We start from the raw sequence: 17350 nt of genomic DNA, 5'->3' as shown, positions 1-17350 counted from the left end.
GACTCATTTTTCCAGCAAAAACATCCCAAATCATCTATTTCTCCCCCCCTCCGCTACTCCACCAGGGTACACTAAGAGCCTCCCATGGGAATCCCCTGCTTCCCATCCTGCCCTGCTACAATTTTGGTCTAGACAGCAGCTGTGTGAATCAGATCACGCACTTCCCCCGCGCCAGCCTTACACTGGCTTCCCACCACATTCAGGAAGAAACCAGGCTTCTTCCTCTCTCCCACAAAGCCCTGCATGAACTGTCCCCCCCACCCGCACTCCTCATTAGCTGCTCCGCCACGTGTTACTGTGTTCCAGCCTTCTTTCAGTTCAAAAGCACCAAGTTCTTCCTTGACACTGGACACCCACGTTGGCTATTGCATCTGCCTAGAAAGCTCTCCTCTGCTACTCTTTTTTTCAAAGTTTGCTTTGCCAAGGCCTACAGGTCACACCTGATAATGCTTATCATTCCCAATTTGGCTGTGATTTATTTATTTATTTATTTATTTATTTATTTTTGGCTGTGTTGGGTCTTCGTTTCTGTGCGAGGGCTTTCTCTAGTTGCGGCGAGCAGGAGCCACTCTTCATCACGGTGCGCGGGCCTCTCTTACTGTGGGGCACAGGCTCTGGACGCGCAGGCTCAGCGGCCATGGCTCACGGGCCCAGCCGCTCCGCGGCATGTGGGATCTTCCCGGACCGGGGCACGAACCTGCGTCCCCTGCATCGGCAGGCGGACTCTCAACCACTGCGCCACCAGGGAAGCCCCGAGTTCTGTTTTAGTTTCCCACTCCGCTAAGGATATACCGACTCTAGGAAATAGCCTTTCTGTTCCTATATAAGAGTTAACCCTCTAGCTTCCTCTCTCTGCTCCTAAGTGGCCCTGCAGAGTCCCTGCTTCCCGTCCCCAGAGTTCTCCAGGGGCTCTGAGCCCAGCGCTGGGCATCTGGAGGGAAAATGGCCTCACACCTCCCTCCGCTCCTTTCTTGGGTGTTCTGTCACTGTGATGTGGGGTCAGAGGTCAGAGGTCAGGCAAGTCCGCCTTCACCTTTGGCCTTGGGGGTCGGGGGTCAAGGCGGCCGGAAGCGCAGGGGCTTCTGGGAAGCGTCTGTGGCTGACGCGGCGCGGCTGTGGGTGCGGCGGCGGCGGCTTCTCCTCTAGCCGGGAAGCGGAGACGAAAGCCCTAGAATAAGGTAAGAAATGCACGCGGCCGCGGACAAGCTGCGCGGAAGGTGAAGCTCGCTCCTTAGGGTCTCCGAGCTGCACGGGGTGGCTGCGGTCCCTAGCCTGTCCTGTCTCATTTCCCACCAGGGAGGCCTGAGCCCGAGCCCTCGATGCTCTCCGGGATGGGGTTGTCCCGCTGCTGCTGTCCCAGTGACAGAGCAGCCCACAAACTCCTGAGGACAGATGCCTGGACACTTTTTTTTTTTTTTTTTTTTTTTTTTTTTGCGGTACGCGGGCCTCTCACTGTTGTGGCCTCTCCCGTTGCGGAGCACAGGCTCCGGACGCTCAGGCTCAGCGGCCATGGCTCACGGGCCCAGCCGCTCCGCGGCATGCGGGATCTTCCCGGACCGGGGCTTGAACTCGTGTCCTCTGCATTGGCAGGCGGACCCTCAACCAGGGCGCCACCAGGGTAGCCCTCCTCTGCCACTCTTCAACTGACTAACTCTCAGACATTTTCCAAATCTGCTGGAATGCTGCTTCCTCAGAGAGGCCTTCCCTGAGTTTTCAATCTGTTAGTATCTCCTGTTATTCATCCTTACAGCACATCACATTCTTTTCTTTCATGGAACTTCTCATGATTTATAGGTATATATTTATTAGTGTGTTCATTTGTTTGGTGTGTGTATTCCCTATTAGAATGCTGTTTCTTCAGGGTCGAGGGCTTATTCATCAAGAAATATTTGGTGAATGAATGGATGCTTTCATCCTGCGAACTACTTTGAAAGGGTTTCATAATGGAGTACTTTGGAGGATGCTATGAAGACTGGATTAGTGAAAAAGACATGGGAATATCAGTAGAACTACTCTGGACAGAATAGAAAGAAAAGCGGTAGTGCGATAGGGCAGGGTATCTGTTGTTTCAGTGAGTGATTCTGGGGTGATTTCTCAGGTGATTCTGGGGCAGATGATCCTAAAGTGGGGCTTATTCTTTAGTTGATGATACAAACACATAATTAGCACTGGGTGCTGGGGATACAACAGAGAACAAGATAGACAGTCCCTGCCCTCACGGAGTTCACATTGTAGTGAGCAAATGACTGTCTAATACAATGCGCTTGGGCTGTAACAGTGGCTCTTCCTACTGCGTCTCCACCCTTGCAATTAGAAGCCAAGCAAGGACCAACAAGTACGACCCTCACCTGATCACGTTGCTTCTTCCTGCCTTCTCACTGTTTTAGAGTGAATCCTGACCAGGTCATTGCCCTTCCTATTTTCACTGTGTTTCCCAACCATGAATGAACAACAAAACTGTTTAGAGAGCTCTTGAAAATACTGACATCCTGGGCTCTCCTCCCTCAGACGTTGTTCTAATTGTTCTGGGGTGTGGTCTGGGCATGTAGACTTTTTTAAATCCCCAAGGTGATTTTAATGTGTAGCCAAGGTTGAGATACTTCATTAGAAAGAATACTGCAAGACATAATAAAGCTTGGGTATCTGTGATTTTAACAAGCCCTCTGCCTTGCCTGAACACTTCAACCCTAACCGGAAGTTCTCCATGTGCAGTACTCTGAGTGCCTGAATGTGCTGGGGAGCTTGTGAAATGCAGACTTCTCGATTCTACACCCAGAGTCTGAGATGAAGCCCATGCGCCTGCATTGAAACAAGCATTCTCCATGGCTCTTAGGCACACGACAGTCCGAGAACCTTGGGTCTTAGAGACTGACCACTCCCACCAACAGTGGGTGCAAAGCCCTGTTCTAGGTGGTGTTGTGGATTACAGAAAGAAAGAGTACATTAAGGACCTCACAACCTAGTAGAGGAGAGGAAAGCTGGGTGTGGATAGCTGAAAGTCAAGGTACAGTAACAGAGATGACATAGCAGAGATATTTAGGTAGAAAAATATTAAATTGCTGATATTCAAATATTTTAAAGATGGGGAAAACTTTAATAGGTCAAAATAGGGCTGGAACGGGGAGGCCCAGACACCCTCACCAGCCCCCTTTTCTGGTCTGGTGCATTGGGTCTCAGTAGTGTCAGGTTTTAAGGGTGGAGTTTTCATTTCTCTGGGATAAATACCCGAGTGGCATTTATCATGGGTAATATGATGAGGTTTTTTAAAGTCTTTATTTTTGGCTGCGTTGGGTCTTTGCTGTTGTGCGCTGGCTTTCTCTGGTTGCGGCGAGCAGGGGCTACTCTTCGCTGCGGTGCGCGGGCTTCTCATTGCCGTGGCTTCTCTTGTTGCGGAGCACGGGCTCTAGGCATGCAGACTTAAGTAGTTGAGGCTCACAGGCTCTAGAGCGCAGGCTCAGTAGTTGTGGCGCACAGGCTTCGTTGCTCCGCGGCATGTGGGATCTTCCCTGGCCAGGGCTTGAACCCATGTCCTCTGCATTGGCAGGTGGATTCTTAACCACTGTGCCACCAGGGAAGCCCTATGATGAGTTTTTAAGAAATTTCCCAACTATTTTTCAGAGTGGCTGTGCCACTTCACATTCTCATCCACAATATGTAAGTGATTCAGTTTCTCTGCATCCTGGCCATCGTTTGGTATTGTTACTTTTTTGTTGTTTCAATTTTAGCCATTCTGATAGGCGAGATTTCATTGTTGCTATAATTTATATTTCCCTAATGGCTAACGATATTGAGTATCTTTTTATTTGCTTATTTTCCATCTTTGTATCCTCTTCAGTGAAATGTCTGTTCATGTGTTTTGCCCATTTTCTGATTGAATTACTTGCTTTTTTACTGTTGAGTTTTGAAAGTTCTTTATATATGCTAGACACTAGTCCTTTGTCAGATGTGTGGTTTACAAGTATTTTCTTTCAGTCTGTAGCTAGTCTTTTCATCTTCTTCCCAAGGTCTTTCACACAGCAAACTTTTTTTTGCTTTTTGATGAAGTTCAATTTACTGATATTTTCTTTTTTATTTTTGGCTGAGTTGGGTATTTGTTGCTGCACGCGGGCTTTCTCTCGTTGTGGTGAGCAGGGGCTACTCTCCGTTGCAGTGCACGGGCTTCTCATTGCAGTGGCTTCTCTTGTTGTGGAGCACGGGCTCTAGGCATGCAGACTTAAGTAGTTGAGGCTCACAGGCTCTAGAGCGCAGGCTCAGTAGTTGTGGCGCCTGGGCTAAGTTGCTCTGCAGCATGTGGGATCTTCCCAGACCAGGGCTTGAACCCGTGTCCTCTGCATTGGTAGGCGGATTCTTAACCACTGTGCCACCAGGGAAGCCCCCATAAAAATTCTAGAATAATCTTGTTTATATTTGCCAGAAATCTTGCTAAGATTTTGAATTGTGTTAAAGCTGTACATCAGTTTGAGGAGAACTGAAGTATTTGCTATGCTGAGTCTTCCAATCCATGAACACAATATTCTCTGTATTTATTTAGGTAGTCTTTGATTTCTTGATCAGTCTTATGTAGTTGTCAACATACAAATCATAGTCCTTTACATGCTTTGTTAGATTTACACTTAATTATTTCATTTTTGAGCAATTATAAATGGTATTGTATTTTTAATTTTGGTGCCTACATATTCATTGCTAGTATACAGAAATGCAATTAATTTATATTCTATCTTGTATCCTGGGAACTTGAACTTACTTATCAGTTCTAAGAGTTTTGTGGTAGATTCCTTGGGATTTTCTACATAGACAATTATATCATCTGCAAATAGAGACAGTTTTACCTCTTCCTTTCTGACCTATATGACTTGTTTCCTTTTCTTGCCTTATTACATTGTAGAGAACTTCCAGTACTATGTTGAATAGCCACAGTAAAAGCAGACATCCTTGCCTTGTTCCCCATCTTAGGGAGAAAGTATTTATTCTTTCCTCATGAAGCATGATGTTAGCTGAAGACTTTTGCAGATATTCTTTATCAAGTTGAGGAAGTTACCCTCTATTTCTATTTTCCGATAGTTTTTTAAAAATCATAAATAGTTGTTGGATTTTGTCAAATTTTGTCTGCATCGATTGATATGATCATGTGATTTTCCTTCTTTATCCAATTATTATAGTGGATTACATTGATTCATTTTTAAAACTACTGACCCATCTCTGGAAAAAAAGTCATTTGGTTAAGGTATAGACTTGTTATATCTCTGGATTCTATTTGCTAATATTTTCTTAAGTATTTTTTTCATCTAAGTTCATGAAGGCTATTGGTCTATAATTTTTGTTTTTGTTTTTGCAACCTCTTTGTCTGGTTTTGATATCAGGGTAAAACTGGCCTCATAAAATGAGTTGAAAAAGTGTTCCTCTCTTCTATTTTCTGGAAGATGTGGTGGATTATTAGCGTTAATTGTTCGTTAAATATTTGGTAAAATTCTTGAGTGAGATCATCTGGGCCAGGAGATGTCTTTTAAGGGGGACTTAAAATTACAGAATCAATTTCCTTCATTGTTATCGTGCTATTCAAATTATCTGTTTCATATTGGGTGAGTTTTGGCAGTTTGTGCTTTCCAAGCAATTGGTCCATTTTATCTAAGTTCTCAAATTTACGTGTGTAGAGTTGTTTGTAGTATTCTGTTATTATCCTTTTAATGGCTACAGAGTCTGTAGTGATATTCCCTGTTTCATTCCTGATATTAGTCATTTGTGTCATCTCTCTTCTTCTTCATTCTTGCTAGAGGTTTTTAAATTTTATATACTCTTTAAAAGAACCAGCTTCTCTTTTCATTGATTTTCTGTAATGTTTTTTCCATTTTCAATGTCACTGATTTGTGCTCTTTATTATTTCCATCATTCTTGCTTTGGGTTTATTTTGCTCTTCTTTTTCTGGGTTCTTAAAATAGGAGCTTGGATTACTAATTTGATACTTTTCTTTTTTTCTAACATAAGCATTTAGTGCCATAACTTTAGTGCCCCTTTAACACTGCTTTAGCATGGTCTCAAAAATTATATGTTGTATTATCATTTTAATTCGGTTCAGTGTATTTTTTAATTTACCTTGAAACAACTTCTTTGATCTATGAATTTATTTAGAAGTGTGTTCTATAGTTTCCCAGTGTTTAAAAACCTTCCTGTTATCTTTCACTTATTAATTTCTAGTTTGATCCCATTGTGATCAGAAATCAAACTCTATTTGCCTTCAGTTCTTTTACATTTGTTGAGGTTTGCCTTAGGGCCCAGAGTATGGTCTATCTTGTTATTATGTTCTATGGGCGCTTGAAAAGTAGATGCATTCTGCTGTTGTTGGATGGAGTAGGCTCTAAATGTTGATTAGACCCTTTTGGTTGATAGTGTTGAGTTCTTCTGTATCTTTGCAGATTTTCTGCCTGGTGGTTCTATCAATTGTTGAGAGAGTGTTGAAATTTCAACCATAACTGTGAATCTGTCTATTTTTGCCTTTCAGTTCTATTCTTTTTCTGCTTTACAAATTTCTCAGCTCTGCCATTTGATGCATACACAGTTGGGATTGGCTCTTTTATCATGTAATGATCCTCTATTCCTGCTACTTTTCTCTGTTTCATTGTTCCTGCCTTCCTGTGGTTTTTAAAACATTTATTAGAATTCTATTTTGAGTTATCGATAGTGTTTTTAGTGTATCTCTTTGTACAGCTTTTCTAGTGGCTGCTCTAGGTATTTTATTATGCATGCGTAGTTTATCACAGTCTACTGGTATCATCATTTTACCAGTTCAGGTGAGTGTAGAAACTTCATCTCCCTTTATGTCCCTTTCATTTCCCCCAACTATAATATAATGGTCTCAACTAATTGACAACCAGGTCAAGGTAGTGTTGTAGTTTTTGCTTCAAACATCAGACATAATTTAGAAAACTCCAAAGGAGACAAAAGTCTATTGTATTTACCATATTTTTTGTTCATTCTGTTTTTCTCCCTTCCTGATAATCTGAGACTCCTTTTATTATTTCCTGTCTGTTTATAAAAGTTTCTGTAAACATTCTTTCCCACTGGCATCATATTCTCTTAGTTTATCTTCATCTGAGACTGTCTTGATTTCACCTTCATTCCTGGAAGATATTTTTGCTGAAAACAGAATTTTGGACTGCCAGTTCTTTTCTTTCAGCACTTGAAAATGTTGTCACTTCCTTCTGCCCTCCATGGTTTCTGATGAGAAGTCTGCTGTTATTTGAATTAGTTTTCCCCTGTTGGTAAGGTGTCATTTCTCTCTGATTTCAAAATTTTCCTTTTGTATTTAGTTTTTATTGTGATTTATCTTGGCCTAAATTTCTTTGGATTTATCCTGTTTGAGGTTTGTGCAGCTTCTTGGAGTTGTAGGTTTGTTTCTTTTGCCAAAATTTTTTGGCATTATTTTTTAAAATATTTTTTCAGCTCCTCCTTCTTCTCTGTTGGGACTCTATTGACATAAATGTTAGATCTTTTGTTATAGTCCAAATGTCTCCATCATAAGAGTTTTTATAAAAGGAAATTTTTATTGCTCTATTTTCAGCTTCAATGCTTCTTTCCTCTATCCTGTCCATTCTGCTGATTGGCCATCAATTGCATTTTTTATTTTTGTATTTTTCAATTCTAAAATTCTTTTTTTTTAACTTCTTTCATTTCTTTTCTGGGATTTTCTTATTTTTGTTTCAAATGTGTCCATAATTGCTCCTTGAAGCATTTTTATGATGACTCCTTTAAAAGCTTTGTTGGCTAATTCTAACATCTCTGTCATCTTGGTGTTGGCATCCACTGATTGTCTTTTTCCATTATGGGAGAGCTTCCTGATTCTTTGTATGACAAGTGATTTTTTTTAATGGACATTTTTGTATTATGCTGTGAGACTCTGGCTCTTATTTAAGCCTTCCACTTTAGCTAGTTTCTTCTGACACTGTTCTGGCCGGGGAAGGGCAGACATGGCCTCTTTACCTACAGATGAAGGTAGAAGTCCAGGTTCTCCACTTGGCCTGCATTGACACCTAGGGTGGCTCCTCATTACTGTTACGCAGGGATGCTAGTTCTGCCTCTCAGACTCTTCACTAGGCTTCCTTTGACTTCACCCTAAAGGGGGGTCAGGAGCCTTGTTACAGGCTGTGGAGGGTGGAAGTCTAGGTTCCACACTAGGCCTTCACTAGCATGGGTGGGTTGGGGCCACAGTCTTTTCTGTGGGGTTTGGCTGCAGTAGAGCGTTCATTGTCTGAAAGGTTTCTGTCTTGCTAGGCTGCCCCTCTCCTTGTCCTTTGGCTGGAGAGAGTAGGCTTTCCTTGGGGCTTTTCTGTCTTTGCCTTTTCTGCCTGTGTACCCATCCTGGGATCTAGGAGGCAAAAAGAAAACCAAGACAATTCACCATTGTTTAGAGCCTTGCATCCTCCAGGTTCCTACTCCTTCTGCCTTTTTCTCTCCACCTTTCAGTGTCTTCTTGGGTTTGTTTTTATAAAAAATGTCCAGAGTTTTAAACTGTACTTCGTGGGAGGAAGAGGGGAAAGCACATCTACTCCATCTTTCTGGAAATGTGTTTTGAAATTCAGAATTTGGGGTATTTTAAGATGGCAATTGGATGCACAGTGGTTCTCACACTTGAGTGTGTCAGAATTGCCTGGAGGGCTTATTAAAGCACAGTTTTCTGCCTGCATCTCTCAGAATATTCTGATAGGGGAGGTGTGGGGTGGGGCTTGGAAATTTGCATTTCTAACAAGTCCTAGCCAATACTGCTGGTTCAGGGACCACATTTTAAGACCACTCCCTTAGGGATATCTAGCCTGATTATTCTCCATTCTGAATGCCCATTAGAATCACCTGGTAAACTTAATTTTCAAAAAAAGCATGTCCAGTCATCACCTACCCCCCACCCCTCAGATACTTTTATTCCATTGGTCTGAGGTGAGAACTGGGAATCTGGTAGTTTTAAAAGCTTCCCAGACGTGAATGTTCACAGCAGCATTATTCATAATAGCCCCAAAGTGGAAATAACCCACATATGCATCAACTGGTAATTAAAATGTGTTATATCCATACAGTGGAATAATATTCAGCCATGAAAAGGAATGAAGTACTGATAGATGCTACAACATGGATGAATCTTGAAAATATTATGTAAAGTGAAAAAAGTCAGATACAAAGGGCCACATACTATATGATTCCACTTATAGGAAAGATCCAGAATGGGCAAATCCATAGAGCCAGAACTTAGACTAGTGGATGTCAGAGCTGTGGGATTGGGAGAAAATGGGGAGTGACTGCTAATGGCCATGGGGTTTCCTTTTGGGGATGATGAAATGTTTTGGAATTAGAGAGTGGTGATGGTTGCACAATCTTGTGAATATGCTAACTGCCACTGAATTGTACTTTTTAAAAAGATTAATTGTATGGTATGTGAATTATATCTCAATTAAAAAACATTCTTCCTGGGTAACACCTAACACATTCCAACAATTGGCAGCATTATACTTCACATGAAGTTGCAAATGCTGACAGGAGTTACAGAGATTTTAAGTGTCCAGGTAAAGGGTTTGTGTTTATTTCTGTAGATCACAAATTTAGTTTTCTGCATATGTCTGATTAGAAGAATTATCTGAGAGCTTGTTAAAACTACAGAATCCCAGACCCCTTCAGTGAAGATTTAGATTCTGGGTCATAATTAGATTCAGGTCTGGGGTGGTGCCTGAAAATCTATCAACAATACCCAGAATGATTTTGATGTTCAAACAAGTTTGGGAAATACAGTCTTAAGTGATGGGTAGCCATTAAAGGTTTTTTCTCTTTTAATTGAAAATTATGTTATTTTCTGAAATGTCTCCTTCTGTCAGCAGCTTATTTGAATAGTGTTAATTTAATCAGAATTTTGATTTACCACAGATGTTTGCCAAAGAGCAAGGAAGTGTTCTTATATTTGAGCTACGTTAAACAATGGGAAATGGTCTGTGTATTTGTAAAGTCCATTTGATGTTAAGTCTAATTATGTCTCTGTAGTCAGCTCCCACAGTTAACAGATGTGAATTGATGTCAACCGTAATTTTCTAACTGCTTTCTCATTGTTTCCTCCATCGTGTTCCTTTTTTCTTTTATCCATGTGTAGCACGTTTCTAACACTCACACCATTCATGCAGTGTTTTTCTAAGTGAAAAAATCTCTCCCTTTTCTGACAATAATAGAACAAAATTTTTAACTATAAAGGAAAAAACTAAAGTTCTCCATAGACTTGCCTACTTCACAGAAAGAACTATTAAAGCTGTGGTATATGTACTTCCAGACATTTTATGCATATACATAAATGTGAAATCATACTATGCCTTCTGTCTTTTTCACTTAATTTGGTAAACAACTTTTTAAAAATTAATTAATTTATTTTTGGCTGCGTTGGGTCTTGGTTCCTGCACGTGGGCTTTTCTCTAGTTGCGGTGAGCAGGGCCTGCTCTTCGTTGCGGTGCACGGGCTTCTCATTGCGGTGGCTTCTCTTGTCGCGGAGCACGGGCTTTAGGCGTGCGGGCTTCAGTGGTTGTGGCACGTGGGCTCAGTAGTTGTGGCACACGGGCTTAGTTGCTCCGCGGCATGTGGGATCTTCCCGGATCAGGGCTTGAACCCGTGTCCCCTCCATTGTCAGGGGGATTCTTAACCACTGCGCCACCAGGGAAGTCCTGGTAAACAACTTTTTAAGGATTTATCTACCTAATAGCTGTCCAGTATGTATGTATACACCATAATTTGCTTAATCAGTACCATTTTGAGAGACTGAAGTTATAATCCATTTTGTTGCTAATGTGATTTTTTTGGCCTTTGGAATAAAGATCTAAACATTTGAAAAATAAAACCATGAATGTACTAGGAGAAAATAGAGAACATTTTTTTATAATCATGGATTGGGGAGAGCTTCTTAAAACACAACAAACCCAGAAGCCATAAAGAATATGTCAATCAAACTTGACAGCAGAAAAGTTAAAACTTTTAACAGACACCATGAACAAAGTTGAAACACATATCGGGTGTGGAGAAAAGGGAACATTCTTGCACTGCTGGTGGGAATGTGAATTGGTACAGCCACTATGGAGAACAGTATGGAGGTTCCTTAAAAAACTACAAATAGAACTACCATACGGCCCAGCAATCCCACTACTGGGCATATACCCTGAGAAAACCATAATTCAAAAAGAGTCATGTACCAAAATGTTCATTGCAGCTCTATTTACAATAGCCAGGAGATGGAAGCAACCTAAGTGTCCATCATCGGATGAATGGCTAAAGAAGATGTGGCACATATATACAATGGAATATTACTCAGCCATAAAAAGAAACGAAATTGAGTTATTTGTAGTGAGGTGGATGGACCTAGAGTCTGTCATACAGAGTGAAGTAAGTCAGAAAGAGAAAGACAAATACCATAGGCTAACATATATATATGGAATCTAAGAAAAAAAAATGTCATGAAGAACCTAGGGGTAAGACGGGAATAAAGACACAGACCTACTAGAGAATGGACTTGAGGATATGGGAAGGGGGAAGGGTAAGCTGGGACAAAGTGAGAGAGTGGCATGGACATATATACACTACCAAACGTAAAATAGATAGCTAGTGGGAAGCAGCCGCATAGCACAGGGCGATCAGGTAGGTGGTTTGTGACCACCTAGAGGGGTGGGATAGGGAGGGTGGGAGGGAGGGAGACGCAAGAGGGAAGAGATATGGGAACATATGTATATGTATAGCTGATTCACCCTGTTATAAAGCAGAAACTAACACACTGTTATAAAGCAATTATACTCCAATAAAGATGTTAAACACACACACACACACACAAAACACATATCAACTGGTCGGATTAAATATTTACAACAGAATTAAGAGTCATACTGTATAAAAAGCACGTAGAAAGTATTAAGAAATACTGAAAATTCAATAGAAAAATGGTAAAGGATATGAGTCAATTCATAGAAAGGGAAATATAAGTGGCTCATAAATTCTGAAAAAACTATTCAACTGCGCCAATTAAATAAATACAAATTAAAGCAACAATGCAGAAGTATGTTTTATTATTAGCTTTGCAAAAATTAAAAATGATTAATAGTAGCCTGTTTTGGCTGGAGTGTGGGAAAATGGGCACCGACACAGTATTATGAGGGTGAAAATCGACACCACCACATGAGAGGGACAGTTTAGCGCTCCCTGTCAATCCATAATTGTCCACACCTTATGATCCAGTGGCTGCATTTTCTAGGACTCTAATCTACGGAAATGGCACAAGTCCATAAAGATATTTGCACAACAGTACTCATTGCAGCACTATTTGATAGCAAAATGTAGAAACAGCCAAATGTTTTTCAATAGGGAAATGGTTAAATAAATTATGGTGCAATACTGTGCAACTTTTAAAATGAAGTAGAGCTGCATTGTGCTGTCATGAAAAGATAACCAGGAAGTAATGTTGGGTAAAAAACAAAATTGTAAAACAAGATGTGTGCTGTGATCCTATTTTTATAAACAATGTTTTTCAAATGTATCTATCATGTATGTGTATATAACACGTAGCATGCTCTTTCTCTCTCTCACACGCACACACACACACACACACACGCCTAGAATACACACAAACACTCACATTTACCTAGAAAAATGTCTGGAGTGTAACATAGCAAATGTTAACAGTAATTACCTCTGGTGAGTGAAACATTCACTTTTTTGCACATGTCTGTATGGTAACAAACCTGAATTTGTTACAGTGAACAAGCAAAGCATTATTTCTGTAAACATATGTATAGAGAGAGTGTATATATATTTAGAATATATATATGCATACATATATTCCAGATGAAATTATAGAATTCATCTAGAAGGTATGTTTTTGTGAAAGTTGACAGTTTTAGAGCAGGGGTATGAAAATGAGGAGAGCTGGGCTTTAGTTTAATCTGGAGAGAGACAGTACTGAGGAAAAGGATAGATGGCAGAGACACTGTAGAAAGGAAATCTATAGGACCTGACAACTAATTACATGTAAGTGGACAGATGAGGGTGAGTTAAAAATAGCTCTGTCACTGAAAGAACTTGGAGATACCATTAACCTGGGTAGGGAAGCTAGAGGAGCTGATTTTGAAGGGAAAATTGTAACTTCAGAGTCTAGACAGATGTATTAGTTACCTATTTCTCTAAAACTTAGCGGCTTAAAATAACAATAATCATGCATTATCTCTATGGTTGCTGGGGGTTGGGATCTCAGGCTAGACACAGTAGGGAAAACTTGTTTCTGCCCCATGATGTCTGCTGGGAGCTGGAATCATCTGATGGCTCTTTCACTCACATGTCTGAAGATTGATGCTGGTGTCAGCTGGGGGCGTAGCTGGGACTGTCTGCCAGAATACCAACATGTGGCCTCTTCATGTGGCCTGGCTTCCTCACAACATGGTGGCTGAGTTCCAAGAATAATCATCCTGACAGAGAGACAGAGAGAGAGAGAGAGAGAGAGAGAGAGAGAGAGAATCGATCCAGGTGAAAGCCATTGCCTTTTATGACCTTGCCTTGGACATCTCCCAGCATTTCTTAATATATATTTATTTATTTATTTGGACGTGCCAGGTCTTAGCTGTGGCACATGGATTCTTCATTGCCGCATGCGGGATCTTCATTGTGGCATAGGGAATCTTTAGTTGCAGCATGCAGGATCTTTAGTTGTGGCATGTGAATTCTTAGTTGGGGCATGTGGGATCCAGTTCCCTGACCAGGGATTGAACCCAGGCCCCCTGCATTGGGAGTGTGGAGTCTTAGCCACTGGACCACCAGGGAAGTCCCTGGCCATCTCCTAGCATTGCTTCCACTGCATGCCATTGGCCAGTGCAGTCACAGCCCCCATCCCCAGATTCAAAGGCAGGAAGCATAGACCCCATCTCACAGTGGGAAGAATATTAGTAACATTATAAGATAAATACATAGATGTGGCCATCTTTGGACAATACAATCTCTCACACTCCATCATATCTTAAGGTGAATTAGACTATTAATGGCTCTAAGTAATGGATTATCACTTTCAGAGAGATTTGTATTTAGCTAAGGACCCCAGTAGTCCTCCATGGCTCAACCTAAGTGAATAAGTCATTGAAGGTGAGGAGGCTACCTCATTAAAAGTGGGAAGCATGATTCGAGGAAGAGTATTTTATCTTATTTTTTTGGAAAGACTTATTCTTTTTTTGTTTGCTTTTGTTTTTAAATATTTATTTATTTATTTATTTGGCTGCACCAGGTCTTAGTTACGGCCCACGAGATCTTTAGTTGCGCCATGCAGGCTCTTAGTTGTGCCATGTGGGATCTAGTTCCCTGACCAGGTATCGAACCCGTGCCCCCTGCATTGGGAGTGCAGAGTCTTAACCACTGGACCACCAGGGAAATCCCCGAGGAAGAGTATTTTAGTCTTTAATATAAAAGGCTCAATATAGAAAGACAACATAAAATTAAAAAGTCTCAAAGTCTTTAATATGGCACACAAGGTTGTCTATGATCTGGTTCTTGCCTAATTCTTAGATTTAATCTTCCAATTATTCCTTAACTCACACCTTAAATACAAAGTATGTCAAAATACCAGGTATGCCAAATTTCGAGAAGTTCATCAAACACACTATCCTAGGTCAGGTTCCCTGGAAGCAGAGCCTGGGAGAAGGATCCAGGTCCTTGCAACTTACTAAAGGAGAGCTCTCAGGAAGAAGGACGAGAGAGAGAGAGAGAGAGAGAGAGAGAGAGAGAGAGAGAGACAGGGTAGTGCAGGGAATGGAGCTAAGCAAGAATGTGGCCTCATTTGGAGTCTAGCTTTGGCCAGATCCCTAAAGCTGTGAAGCACGAATGACACCACAAGGTGATCCCATTCTGAGGCAAGGGGGCTGTGTCATTGGCTGCAGGTTGGGGGAGGGGAGGCGGGCAGGCTCTGCCCACATGGCATGGAGCCTAACCTCTGGGCCCAGGCATCTCTCCCTCCTGAGGGGAATTTTCCAGAGCAGGGGGAGCAGCGGTGAGCCTCCAGCAGCTTGTGTTCACAAAAGGGGACGTGGGCTGGGCACCAGCAGGGGCCACCAGGCACAGTCACCTGTTTCAAGGCCTCAGAGCCTGGCTCATACTAGTCCTTTATCCTGGGATACAACTGCCTCTCCTTTTCTTCACTGATATCACCTCCTCCAGGACGCTTTCCATGATAACTAGCTGGCTACAGTTTACCCTTCTGGGCTTGAATAAAAGCCTGTTACAACTATCTCTCTAGCTCAGCATTTATCACATTGTATTGAAAGTATCTGCTTACATAACCAGCCTCCCTCAGTGGAGGAGAAGCTCAGATGCACAGGAACCACGTCCTGCTCATCTTTTAGCCCCAGGCATTTAGCAGAGTGCCAAGCAGAGCAGGCCGAAGTACATATCCGGGTAACTGAACACCAGGTAAGTGACTTCCTAGGTGACGGTGCAAGGCCCTCCAGCTCTGCTATCAAGAGCTCTTCCGTCCCCACATAGTGGGGGGGGGGATGGAAAACCTGTCAATATATTTGGAACAAATTAAGTGATTTATGACAAATAAACTAGCTGTAAAGGTTCTTGCTACACCTAAGTACAAATACAGTTCTACCATTGTTACATTTTAGAAGGTATGCGCTAACGTGGTTTAAATGCTGTCAATTAAAAAAAATAGCCTTAAGGAGAGGGAAGAATTATGAAATCTATGCCTTAGCAGGAATAGAAAAGTTTCTCTTTTTTATGAGTGGAAATAGCTTGGTGTAAGGGCTGTTGAAGAATTTTCCGCAACACTAATCCTCCCCAGAAGTTAAAAAAGAAACTAGAGGTATGTCATTGCCATGCGCTAACTAAGATGCAAAGGGCCTAAACCAAGGGAAAAGGAGTGAGATGAATTTGAGTTACACCTACAAGGTGAAAACTCCCCAGTACCTGATGGCCTGGTGGATGGGGGAGGGGCGGAGGGCTCCAGTTGGCTGTGGTTACTCCTTGTGTGTGACGTGCCCCCTGGAGCTCCACAGAAGGAGTGAGGATGCTCTTGCCTTGTGAGTTCCTCACTGAAGTCCCATACCACAGGGGACATGGGGCAGTGGCCTCAGGGCGGTGAGATAGAAGGAGGGGGGCATCACAGAAGATATGAAAGGAAAAGAGGGAGATTCCACGATTGCCACCCAGAGGCTCCTACCCCCTGACTGGTGACAAGAGGTTATCCAAGTGGCAAAACCCGCTGGGGAGCTTGTCTGGGGGCTGCTCTGGGCCAAGTTTCATCATCAGCTCTTTTTATTTTTAGCCTACGCCACCTCTCAGAGTAACCAGGTCTATAAATGTCCATACCACTTGCTGTGCCTGGGCCCAGGGCAGAAGGGAGCAGCTAAAAAGCCTTGTGCCAGGCCTTGTACTGGAAAATTCGCTGCCCTCGGTTGGCAGATGCCTGGATCTCTGGTGCCCCAGGTTACCTCCTGGGCCACTGCCCTCAGTTCTCTGGGCATCCCACCATAGCCATCACCCCTCACCAGCTCTCCTCCAATCAGGCTTCCTGAGCACAGGCCAAATCAATAGGTGTCAGGAGGCAGATCACAGCAAAGCCAGGTCCCACACAATCCCACAGGATGGGTTATCCAAGGCCAGTCTGTCAGGGAATAAGAGAGCGCTCTCCCAGGCCTGTGGTGCTGCCTGGAGCTGGTGGACTCCCTCCCACCCTCCTTTCTCTCTTCTGGCCCCTCTGCACCCTGCTGGCGAGCTGCTCCCATGCTGGGCTCCTTCAAATGTGTTCAGGCTCTCAGGCACACCGCACATCCCTCTCATTCTGGTATTGCTCCTGCAGAGTCGGGGAGGGAAGCTTGGGCTCCGGCATTGGGCGGCTGACCACCTGAGCAACCTCAGTTTCCTCCCCTGGCAAAATGGGAAGAAAAATAATAGCCCTTACCTCTCAGGAAGGCTGCCCTGGTACATAGTGCTTAAGAAATGAAGCACTCACGACTCTAGTCAGAGGAGGGCAGCTTCTCCCCACTCGGAGACTTACTTTTACTTTTATACTTCACTCAGCCAACTTGTGCCCTTGCGTGCAGGGCACTGGGCTTTCTTTTTTTTTTTTTTTGCCACCGCACGGCATGTGGGATCCTTGTTCCCCAACCAGAGATGGAAGCCGTGTCCCCTGCACTGGAAACGCTGACTCTTAACCGCTGGATCACCAGGGAAGTCCCATTGGGTCTATCTTGTTCACTGATGTATATCTGCCTCTTGGAAAAACTCCCGGCACATAGCAGATGTTTAATAAACATTTGTTGAATGAACACACCCCACCCCCGCTCCAAATATGCATCTCTTCTTTTGTCGCCTG

At 42.8% G+C, this 17350-nt stretch overlaps 1 pseudogene; it reads right to left on the bottom strand.

Annotated features, from left to right (window-relative positions):
* The window catches only part of LOC132418766 (myosin regulatory light chain 12B-like), a 29103-nt pseudogene extending 26308 nt beyond the window's left edge, over positions 1–2795 (bottom strand).
* Positions 2796–17350: the final 14555 nt, after the last annotated feature.

Source organism: Delphinus delphis, chromosome X (genome assembly GCF_949987515.2).
Source record: "Delphinus delphis chromosome X, mDelDel1.2, whole genome shotgun sequence".
Taxonomy (NCBI): domain Eukaryota; kingdom Metazoa; phylum Chordata; class Mammalia; order Artiodactyla; family Delphinidae; genus Delphinus; species Delphinus delphis.
Note: the sequence above shows the minus strand (reverse complement) of the source record. Positions and strands in the feature narration are given on the sequence as shown.